The sequence below is a fragment of the Hetaerina americana genome, unplaced genomic scaffold, assembly GCF_022747635.1.
Source record: "Hetaerina americana unplaced genomic scaffold, ioHetAmer1.1.p SCAF_1, whole genome shotgun sequence".
NCBI lineage: Eukaryota > Metazoa > Arthropoda > Insecta > Odonata > Calopterygidae > Hetaerina > Hetaerina americana.
The window spans coordinates 27,416,753-27,428,685 of NW_027286069.1; the positions used below are offsets into that span (position 1 = coordinate 27,416,753).

Below are 11,933 nucleotides of genomic sequence, written 5' to 3' on the forward strand. Positions count from 1 at the left end.
CTTCCTCATTTGCCTAACCCTCTATCATGATCATCAAAAGCCCATTGCAAGTCAGAATGCCCTGCATTCATCTTTCCTACCTCTAATAGATTTTTCCCAACAGCCCCTCTCTTCCCCCACAATGACTAGCATCTTCTCATTTGTTTTCCTTTCTGTCCATTTCACCTTTTCCATCCTCTTCCACTCTAACATTTCAAAAGCCTCCAATCTACACCTATCTTCTTACTTTAATGAACAATATTCTGCACTAAACTTAACCACACTCCATTACAAATTTTTGTACGGCAGTTTCTTAATATCCTAACCCAATATCTCAGAAAGTGGAAGCCTAACCAACGCTATCGCCTATAAGTCTTGCAAAATTGCAGAAAACTCTCACATGCACATAATACAATACCACACGAGTTAGTATATTGATGATATAATAATACTAATGAAATCAATTAGTAAACATAAATATACAATTTACTAAACATGTTTAATATATCTTATTAAAGCAAAACACAAATAAATGATACATTTTTAAGTTTTCATAAATTCTCAAGGGAAGTAATTGTCCACGTTACAACCCTCTATAATCACCTATGCATCTAGTTTTATGGAATGGAAAAATTATAGTAAAGACAAAGAAAAGGATATATGAGTACAAAGTAAATATATTATGCGTTTCGATGGCCCCTAGAGCTGTGCTGGCGGGAGTAATGATAATTGCTCCTGGTAGGATCACCCATGCCAGATAGGTCGAAGGTTAGGAGCCAGATGAAAGGGAGTTCATACAGCGTCTGTTCCTCAGTGAGGTGGCTGCAAAGGCATCTAGAAGGGAGGCCAATATGTCAGTGGATAGACAGTGTAAGTGAATCGATTTTCAAGCAAGTTCTTTTGAATGTTTACAATGGCCATATATATATATATATATATATATATATATATATATATATATATATATATATATATATATATATATATATATATATATTTATTTATTTATATATAGATGATTTCGTCGACGTAACACGGAAGTGTTGAATAATAAATTGGACAGCAACAAACAATATAGAAACACATAGAAAGATCATTCACGTGTTATTTCTTGATCATTTCGACAGAATTCTGCTCCGTCTTCGTCAGAAGATTTAGAAGTAATGAATCTTCCGATGAAGACAGAGCAGAATTCCATCAAAATGATCAAGAAATAACAATAATAATAATAATAATTTTTATTTGTCCAGAGACCATCATACAAAAAAATTGTACATAGTATAGGACACGTCAATATATACAATAATACACAATGTAAATACATATGCCTATTCTAAGTTTCATGTTCCATGAAATTCCTAATAGAATAGAACAAATTCCTTTGAAGAAAAGCTCTCAATTTTCTTTTAAATAGATAAATGTTTGTGCTGGATTTCAGGTCCTCGTTTAGCTTATTAAACATAAGGAGACCCATAGATTTAGGGCCTAGTGCGGTGGTTCTAGTTCTTACGTAAGTTCGGTGCAGATCATTTTTAGACCTGGTCCCATAGTGGTGAATACCACAATTTGTGTCATACATTGAAAGGTTTACAAAGGTGTACACCAGTAATACATAGATATAAATACATGGCAAAGGTAGAATGTTCAATTTATGGAATAATGGACGACAAGGAGCATTATGCTCTGCTTTGACAATTAGCCGTACGGCTCGCTTTTGAATTTTAAATATTGTGTCTGCAAGCGGAGAAGAACCCCAGAAAAGGATACTATATACTATACAGGAGTAGATATTTGCATAATATATTGACATGAGGACATCCATTGTTACGGTAAACCTGATGCTTCTAATAAGGAAGCAAATGGTATTCATTTTTTTGCCCAGGTGACATATATGCTCCCACCAGGACAACCGCCCGTCTAGAACTATTCCTAGGAATTTTGCATGGGGCACTTGGGGAATTAGTTTTCCACTTGATTCAATTGCAAAAGTGGCCATGTTTTTGTTTTTATTAGCAAAGTAAAGTAGTTGGGACTTTTCCACATTTAAATTCAGCTGATTCCTGCTACACCATGAGTTCAGATGTTGAACGGTTTGTTTAGCATTGTTTGTTAAACTTTGGACTGTAGAGGCAGTGAGTATGATACTGGTATCGTCTGCAAATAGGAGTGGATCATCTCTTTCGTTGGTTCTTATATTCTCAGGTAAGTCATTAATGTAGAGGAGAAACAGGATAGGACCCAGAACTGAACCCTGTGGGACACCTTGGCATACAACTTTACCAGGAGAGATGAATTTTTTTCCATCATTGAGCAATACCACGTGCTGCTGACGGCCCTGAAGATATGAGACTAACCAGTCATGTGCATTGCCCCTAATGCCATATTTATGCATTTTTTGCAATAGTAAATTGTGATTTACTGAGCCAAATGCGTCAGAAAAATCAAAGAACATTCCGACAGATTCTAACTTGCAATCAAGAGCTGTCAATATATTATCAATTGCCTGATAAGTAGCAGATTTGGTGGACCTATTCTGCCGAAAACCATGCTGAAATTTTGACAGAATCTTCTCAGATTCAACATATGGGATGAGGCGATTGAGAAACACTTTCTCAAATATTTTGCTAAACTGATTTAGGAGAGATATTGGGCGATAAGAATTCATTTCGTGGGGGCTACTTTTCTTTTTATAGAGCGGGATAACTTTTGCAACTTTCAAAGGAGGTGGGAATATTCCTTGCAGCAGGGATTCATTTATAATATGTAATAGAGGTGTCCTGATCAGATGAAATGAGCGTTTAAGAACTGGGCTGGGAATCTCATCCAATCCTGAACTAAATTTATTTCGTAGATTCTGAAAAATATTTTTCAATTCTATGTCTGTGCAGGGGTAAAGAAATAAGGATTTGCAAGAGCTGGTAAAGCTTGGCTCCAATGGGTGAGCTGGATTTAGGGGGGCACTTGTTTTGGAGAAAAATTCATTGAAACTATTTGCTAGGATGCTGTAGTTGGAGATAGGATGGCCTTTGGGGTCATTGATATTGAGTTTGACTCTTTGTTTTCCTGCTCCCTTGGCTTCATTAATTATTTCCCATATGGCCTTAGTCTTATTTTCTGCCTGATCAAGTCTATAGTTGTTACACGACTTTTTAGCATCATTAAGCATTTTGCGGTATAATTTTTTCAAGATTTTAAATTGAACTACAGTTTCCTTGCACATCAGGGATTTACAGACCACAGCCATTTCTTTAAGATGAATCGACATCAGACGAATGACCCTACCTTTACCCTGTCCCAGGTATGTTCTGTCATTTTAATGCTGTCCACACTCGCGTCGGTTTACCGAGGGTCTAGCCATCAATAATATGCTTATACTTATGTAAATGGTGCATAATGACTGACGAATGAATGACGGCAAAATTGGTCCAAGAATCAGTAGCATCCGTTGACCCCATAAGCACACACTTCAGAAAGCTCAGTATTTGACTTTCAAACATTTCACAATGGGCGGATTTCGGTGTACCTCATGGAATATTTCTAAGATATATTTCTTAATATATATTAGCCTAAGTTCAGTATACTTACTTCTAGTAATCGTGCAGTACATGCACTCGAATCATAGATCAGAGAAAAACCAATAAAAAGTATTGACACATGTTTTCTGCTTCTTGTTTCATCTGTTTCCGGGATTCACGCTATCTCAGCCCCCACCACAGCAGCCTGCCTGCCGGCCCTTTCGGATCAACCCCCCTCGGGGTTAGAAAACTCCTCACACCCCCATCCTAGATAAATTCATGGTAGCCTTTTTAGAATCCGGCATAATAGTTAAATATAACGTGTGGGTGATCTTTTTATGTGTTTCTATACTGTTTCTTGCTGTCCAATTTATATATATTATATATATATATATATATATATATATATATATATATATATATATATATAATATAATATATATATACACACATATATATGATTTAAATCATATTTTCAAGTTTGAGGATCAATATTTCCAATGGTTCATCTTACGTAGATGGCCATTCACCAGTATTTGGATAAAGCCAAAAGCATTTGTTGAAATAGGAAATTAATGAATCCGGTCCATGAGAACTTTGCCCGAAATTGATTAGAGATAGGAAAAATGAAACCAATATAAGAGTCAAAAAGGAATATTTTAGAGATTACATTTGGTTTATACATTGCTAATGCACCAGTAAAAACTGCATTTTTTTAAATTAGTTTGCAAATGAGCTTTCTGTACCTCTAACTTTCTTTTGTCAACTCCTTACAGTCAGTATTACAATATCATCTTCCTCAGACTGTAATTCACTTAGTAATAACTAGCATCCCCTCTCTTGGGTCAAGGGCAAAACCAGATCATTGTCTGCACTTAATTAAAACTCTTTCCTCTTAAGTAGTTTTCTACAGCTGAGGCAGCATCTGCCACAGCACCAAATTAAGATCAGCTTCTATGGGTAATACAAGCCAGTAATATTCCAATATTTTTGTCGAAGTCCTCATTCTCTCTGTGTCATCATGCTTTAAGATGCAGAGTTGAAACTTCATGCTCATCTACACATGTACGTCTACTTCATGTTGCAATATAGGATTATGGCAGAGGTTGGCACACCAAACAATAAGGATGGAATTATTCTTAAGAGAAAGAAATAAGAGTTAGAATGGAAATTAAGTATTGAATCGGATGCGTAACAAATTTTACACACATACGGGTGCTAGTTTTGTTAAAAAAAGCTGAAGACAGTGAAAATTCACTATACATTTGCCTGAAAGTAAAATTTAGAAACAATGTCAGTTTACCCTATTTGATTGACCAATAAATGGATTTTTTTATGATATCAGGGACCAGGTTTCCGAAAAGAGAATGAGAATATGAAAATACCTTATTTGAGAGTACACACAATTCACTTTATTTCATTACATATTTAGTTTCAAAAAATCACCCGTTTTATTTGACAAGTGAAGCCTTCTGCAGGTTCACATTATCCCAGATGATCTCTACTGTAGACTAATTTGACCCCAGATTTCCAAGAGTCACTACTTAGCTGTACTATTAAATTATTATTAATGACTAAACTTTACTGATGCTGTGGGTTATTACTATTATCACTACCTTGATACCTTGTTGTTGTAATTGGTCAGGTGAAGAGGCCATTTAAACATTTTCTTCCTGAATATGCCTTTCTGAACAGGGAGTCTGTCCTTTCATCGTATACATCATCAAATATAGTAGCTTAGAAGGTTTGAAATTGCTTATCACCCCCATAACTTTTTACCATATTCTTGAAACTCCCAGTAATCAAGGAATGATGAGGTGGTATTTTGTTGAAGTTTCCCTGCATTTAAAATCTTGTAATCTGATTTTATAAATCCATATTTGGAGTTACTTTTTGCATGTGAGCTCGTATTGAATTCTACTCGGGAATGTATAATTTACATCTGTAAAGATTCTCAAATTTGTTGCCATTATATTTTAGTGGTAGTGCCTTCAAAGAAATGGCATTCTCTGAATCATTGGTATACATTTCAAACTGATTAAAACACATTTTTAAGAACAATGAACTCTGTTGAGCACCTCACAATTATGAATTATCCATATTGTCGAGGGTGTCACATGCCACACCCTGCTTGATTTGATGTAGAAACAGTTTGAGTCATTTTGCAAATTGACAAATTCTTTCATTCCCTTCATCTAATTTTAAACTTTGTTATAGTTATTTACTACTTTCTTTTCTATATGTATTTCAATTTGATGCATTTTTTTATTTTTATAGGGGATTCACAAGTCAGATGTATTCATATGTAATATAATATTATATTGCACATAACCAATCCACCGTTATCAACCTAAGTCCATTTGATAGGCAAGGGTAGCGCTCACCAAGCACTTAAGTTCAATGGCTTATGAAATTCACACATCCAGGTAGGGGGGCCAGTTCCTTTCAATGTGCTACCCCTGGTTTCCCAAGGAGATGTGTTACCTAAAAAATCACACAGCTTGGGCACAGCTGAGTATATCCAGAGACATCCCCAGAAATCAAACCACAACCCTCCAGTCAGTGGTTCAACACTTTGCGTACTCTACTAAAAACCACAGCAAGACTTATTTAAAGGAAAAAATTATACATACTTATTGCAATTGAGAGACATGATAGTCCAGGGAGCTTTAGATTACTGATCAGAGAGCCTAGGTTTGAATCCCAGGCACCTGCACTTTCACTCAAATAATGATTTTTAGGACATCAGATCTTTCTGGAAAACCATAAGCATCAGAGGGAAAGGAACTTTCCCCCAACCCTAATTTGTGTATTTCAAATGCCATTGGGCATAGTTCTAGGTGAGATCCATCCTCAATTCTCAAAACCAGTCCTTGGGTAGATGATTGGTGAACTGTGATTGGCAGTTTTTATTACAATTGTAAAGGAGTGTGATGGCCCACAATGTTGTCTCAAAATGTCGATAAATTTGTCAGCTTAAGTTCAAGAATCAGATCATTCTCTAAATGCGAGAAAATTAAAGTATTTCTTATTTAATTTCAATTAACATTTATTTTGCATAAAACTTATTAATAAAATTCCATTTACAAATGTAATGTAAAGAGACAAATACCATTGTATTAATTGAAAAAGGTATTCCATAAATAAAAATCATTGTGTTTTGGACCAATTAGGAATAAGTATAATGAACATAAAGAATAATTATGTTGGGCAAAGAACCTTTCACCAGGAGAGAGCTGTTGACAGAGACATTGATTAAGAATATTAAGAAAAGATAAATGAAAACTTTTACATATAGCATGGTTTGCATGGCATGGAAACTTGGTCATTGATGAAAGATAATAGGCATAGATTGAAGGCTTTTGAGATTGGGTGTAGAGAAGGATGGAAAGGAAAATGAACAAAGAGGTAGGAAATGAAAAATGAAGAGATTATAGGAGAGAGGATTGTGTGGAGAACTCCAAATGAGGTAGGAAAAGTGGATGCAGAGAATTTTGAAGGGCGATGGAAAGTTGAAGACTGATATAGAGGAGTATGGGCGCACATAGAAGGAGAGCATTTTGGATGGAATGAAGGGAGGTAGAATGCTCGCAGAAAGTTAAGAGGTTTCATGGTGTATCTTGTTAGACAAGACAAAGAAATGTAGGAATGCCACATTTATGTCAGCTGAAATCTTGCCTCAAATGGTGGCCCACCAAATTATAAATATGTATATATACTCACCTAAGGCATGTTGTTTCTGCAACAACAATCATCACTGCTTCCAAGGCCGATATTGTTAAACCAATTCTTTTAGCATCATCACTACCATTAGTATGATTAAACATCCAGGAAAACAATCCTTTCTTACAGTTCCTGGAAATAATTTCCTGCACTTAAATATGAGAATTCATTCAACTGCAAGAAGATGGAATTTAAATTTTGTTGAAGGCATTCTCCTAGATATATCCAACGGACACTACCTAAATGGAATTACTGCAATGAAATCAATTACTGCAATCACTTGCATTGCATACAAGATAATAAAATTCCTTTAGTTGACACTTCCTTATTTCCTTTTTTCTTAGTTTCATCAAATTATTTTCATGATGTCTTGAGAATACATTATCTTCCCTTCTCTACAGTGCCTGCCCAACATTCAGCTTCTACTAGTGCCATTAACATCCCATTACTTACCTTTTAATATTCTCTCCATCCACTTTTTCTGTCTTTTTTGGATTTTCCCGAGAAACTTCCTTACTTTGTCGATCATATTTAATACTTTGTTGATCATATTTAATACTTTGTTTTCCTCTCTGTCCTACTCAGTTCCCCGATTCTCCAGTACGCAAAGACAAGAAATAAGAATACTTATAGTTTGAAACAATCTAACATCATTTTGGGTTTGAGTGGAGGGTGACTGGAATTTATTCAGAGCAAGATGTACGGGGGTGATTCGAAAAGTAAGGTCTCCTATTTTTTTCATGAAAAATCAAATTTATTGTTAACTTTGCGTACATCGTTGGAAATGTTGAGCATTTAGCTATTTTTCTACAAGGTCACCTTGACAATCAATCACTTATTGCATCTCTGTAAGCAGATTTTTAATACCGGCGTCGTACCTTTCTCCCGCCGCGTCACAAAGGCAACTGACGATTGCTTCTCCAACATAAATTCATCGCCATTTAGTGGAAGTGTACGGTGAAAGTACATAGACATCAAGAACATGCGGAAGTGGTGCAGGGAGTTTTTTGATGGCTGGGAAAACATCCATGATAAGCAGCGGTTGGGGTGGCCGAATTTACCGGAATCAACGGTGGCTCCAATTGACAAGATGGTGTGCAATAACTGGAGAATTACCCTTCATGAGATAAAGGAAGGCCTTAATGAAGAGAGTGGCTACTTCTCTGAGCAGAATATTGTGTCGGAGGTCCTCGGTTACAACAAGGTGTCTCAACAAAGGAGTGTGTTTGCATCATGACAATGCACATCCACACCAACATGCATGTGTCACATCAAACGACCACCCTACTCAATGAATTCGGCTGGGATATCATCAACCAGCCTCCCTACAGCCCAGACGTTGCTCCCAGTGACTACCACTTGTTTCCCGCTCTCAAAGAACACCTTGAAGGACAGAAATTTAAGCCAGATGAGGAAGTGCAAGAAGCAGTTGTCAGTTGGCTTCGTTACGCGGCGGGAGAAAGATATGACGCCGCTATAAAAAAGCTGCTTACAAGGATGCAAAAAGAGATTGATTGTCAAGGTGACTATGTAGAACAATAGCTAAATGCTCAGCCTTTCCTACGATGCACACAAAGTTGAGAATAAATTTGATTTTTCATAAAAAAAATAGGAGACCTTACTTTTTGAATTGCCCTCGAATAATAGTTGGGTAAAGTATATGTTTGCCAGGAGGAATGCCATCGGAGGTTGCAGAAAAAGTTAAGGGCATTGGATAGGAGGGCTCTTTTACTGGACCCTGGGGTGAGAGAGAATAGGAGGCCTTGGGATAAAACTGAAATTTTGTCCTTACTGAGTTTGATGGAGAAGTGGTGGTGGAGGATTCTTTTTAGTAAAACTGGCATACCCTTTGGAAGCAGTGGCAGGTTATGGCAGGCAAAATAAGGCCAGGCACTAATTGGCTTGAATAAAATGAAGACACTCTGTGGAGCTTTTATAGTGTCAAGTAAACACAGCTTTTTTTGGATGATTACAGTAAAGGGTTCATGCAAGGGTGGCATAGGGAAATCATTTGCATGAAAAGGGCAAGTTGCTCTTGGTGTAAATTATTGAAATGTGAGCTCTGAGTGCATTCAAGAGAAAATTTATGATAGAGGCCAATCTACCATCTTGTAAAGGTCGTCTTCTACACATTGCTAGTAAGAAATTTGAGGGCAAAGGTATCAAAAGAATCTTCCCGGAATGTAAAATATGATCCTGTGAAACAAACTGATCCCTTCAGCTTATTTGCCTCGTCTTGAAGATGCAAGCACCCGATCAAACTGTCGAAAATTTGATCACAAAGCATGACTAATGTGGCAGTAGCCAGTTCATCAGTCTTCAGGACACCTGTGTATATCATAAAATGAGCTCAAAAGATGCAGATTTCACAATTTAGGGAAATCAGCAACAAGAAACAGCATCCAATATAATAATCACATGAAAACCCAATTTCATTCAAGCACTGTAGTGGCATTACCTGATGTCATTCAATGATTGATAGCACAAGCAACATAATTGCTCAGGACTTGCCTGGGACACTCACATCTGGTTCTATGATTTGGGGTCAACATGCCAGTTGGTCAGATGTTTTAGGTGCCATCTATGCCATAATCTTCCCATCAATAGTTTATTTTCCTCCCTTGCGTTTCTTGCCAGCAATTCTTATCTATTTTAAGGAACTGACTGAAAAGGGAAAATTTCGCTCCAAATGTTCAACAATATGGGTCACCACAGAATTTCTTAAGTATTTCAAGTCTTTTAATATTTTTTCTTAATGGTAGTAGACATTTCTTAAATTTTGGCATTGATTTTCTCTGGTGCCTAATTACACTTACCATTGTTTTCATATGATTCAAATTCATGGCATAAATTAAATTTAAGCACTTAAAATTTGAAAATTTTCTACATTTCCCTGAGTACTCACATCTTGGAGAGCTGGTATGAATTGCTGGCATAGTTGGAGCCAATAGTTTGATGAATGTATAAAGTGTTGAAAGTATTCCTGAAATGTCATCTGGGCTTGAATTACTTGACATAGGAATAATTAATCAGCAGCGTTTACAATTAGTGAACCAAACTGAGAAGCAGAGCGAAAGGTTATAAATAGGATCAGAGAAGGAATTTAAGGTAATGGCTCACTCTCAGTACTTTATGGATATTGAATGGCCAGAGCCAACGAAGTCGCAGATCATGGGCAGGTACATTTGAGAGCATAGAATTTTCGCCATCTTTTCTTTCTAAGGAATGATCTGAATATTGAGGGGTGGAAAAATTTGAGTGCAATGAGCGCATGGCATACGCTACAAGTAATTAGGGTCGAAACCTTTTGTAGAATAACGCCTAGTACTCCAATAAGGATTAAAATTGATACACAGAGTAATCGCCATTTCATACATGCAAACATTCCACGGTAATTGATGGTCTAAACAAATCAATATCAATTAATTTATTTATGGGATTGCATGGATTAATGTTTCACATCTACTTACGTTTTTCAACACTTAACCTACTGTTAATGTTTTCACGTAACTGATAGAGTAATCACCTCTTTTTAGTCTTCGAGCTTTATAAGGATAGAGATGTTGCCATGCTCTAAACACATTATAATACAAAGGAGAATACTGAACGTAAGGAACTGCTTAACTTAAACATTCGACCGACCTTTGCCCAATTGCAGGACATTTGTGAAATTGCATTGCAGGAACGTCCATCGAGTTGTTCCATTGTTTCCACTACTATGCCGCATTGAAATGTACAGTAGTTTAACATTCAAATTTATATTCCCTTCCGACATCATAAATTGCGAAAGCGTTTCTGATGGTACAAATGTGGATTGAATGGCGATATTAAATACAGCACACGATAAACGCCCGTATTGTAACTAAATGTGCACGGTTTGACGCAATCGATTTGATTAGTCCGTCTTAAAATTATACAGTAATAACCCTTGTGGTTAAAACTCTATACCTTAAACTTTTCAAAGGAATAGGTAGATAATAAAAATACTTTTATTGAGCAGTATCAATCTTTGACGACATTTGATTAACTGGAAGTCTAGCCACTCTCCCACTGCCACCTCGTCACCTAATCTTTACCAGATGTTCATTCGTGAAGTTAATCCACTTTCTGCTGCTGTCATCTATTAGCTGTACTGCATGGTCATTGGCCAACTCCGCTATACTGGTGATTGCTTAGCTTGAAAGAGGGATAGACATTTTAGCTGTTAGGAATTGATGTTATAATGATTTATTCTACATTATAATTTACTCTTTCCCATATTAAATCACACAGGAGTAAGCTGAAAATTCTTCATTTGTGTTTTCTACGGCATAGAAAAAAAATCGCTGCAAGTTTACGTTGGCGCGTCGGTTGAACACCAAAGTAAACTCGTATAATATATGTATAAGTAGTTTCGTGTAATTATTATAGTGAAATAAAGAAACTGCTTAGATCTTCATCGTTTACAGCGTTCGATTTTTACTCAGTTATGGTGACATCAAATATTAAAAATTTAGTGAAATTTGCCATCTTATAGTTTATAAAAGGTCATGTTTACCTGCATTGTTCAAGGAGACAAATCTTAGGCAACATTGCGAGCTTACAGGAAAGCATGGAGTACTGGTGTTTGCGGCGAGCGAGCGAGTTGCCTCAAGAAAGGTAGAGCAAGGAAGGTAAATGACAATCCCCGAAGCCAAATCAAAGATGTAAACGGATATTTATATAATAGGTGGATGT

The 11,933-nt window shown here is 36.4% G+C and overlaps 1 long non-coding RNA gene across 1 annotated transcript; it reads right to left on the minus strand.

Annotated features, from left to right (window-relative positions):
- Positions 1 to 539: 539 nt before the first annotated feature.
- On the minus strand, positions 540 to 7,761 carry LOC139690113 (uncharacterized). Its single transcript, XR_011701451.1, has 3 exons — positions 7,671 to 7,761; positions 7,218 to 7,349; positions 540 to 813 (listed from the first exon to the last, which is right to left on the minus strand). It is a non-coding gene; the product is annotated as an uncharacterized lncRNA (long non-coding RNA).
- Between the last annotated feature and the right edge of the window lie 4,172 nt (positions 7,762 to 11,933).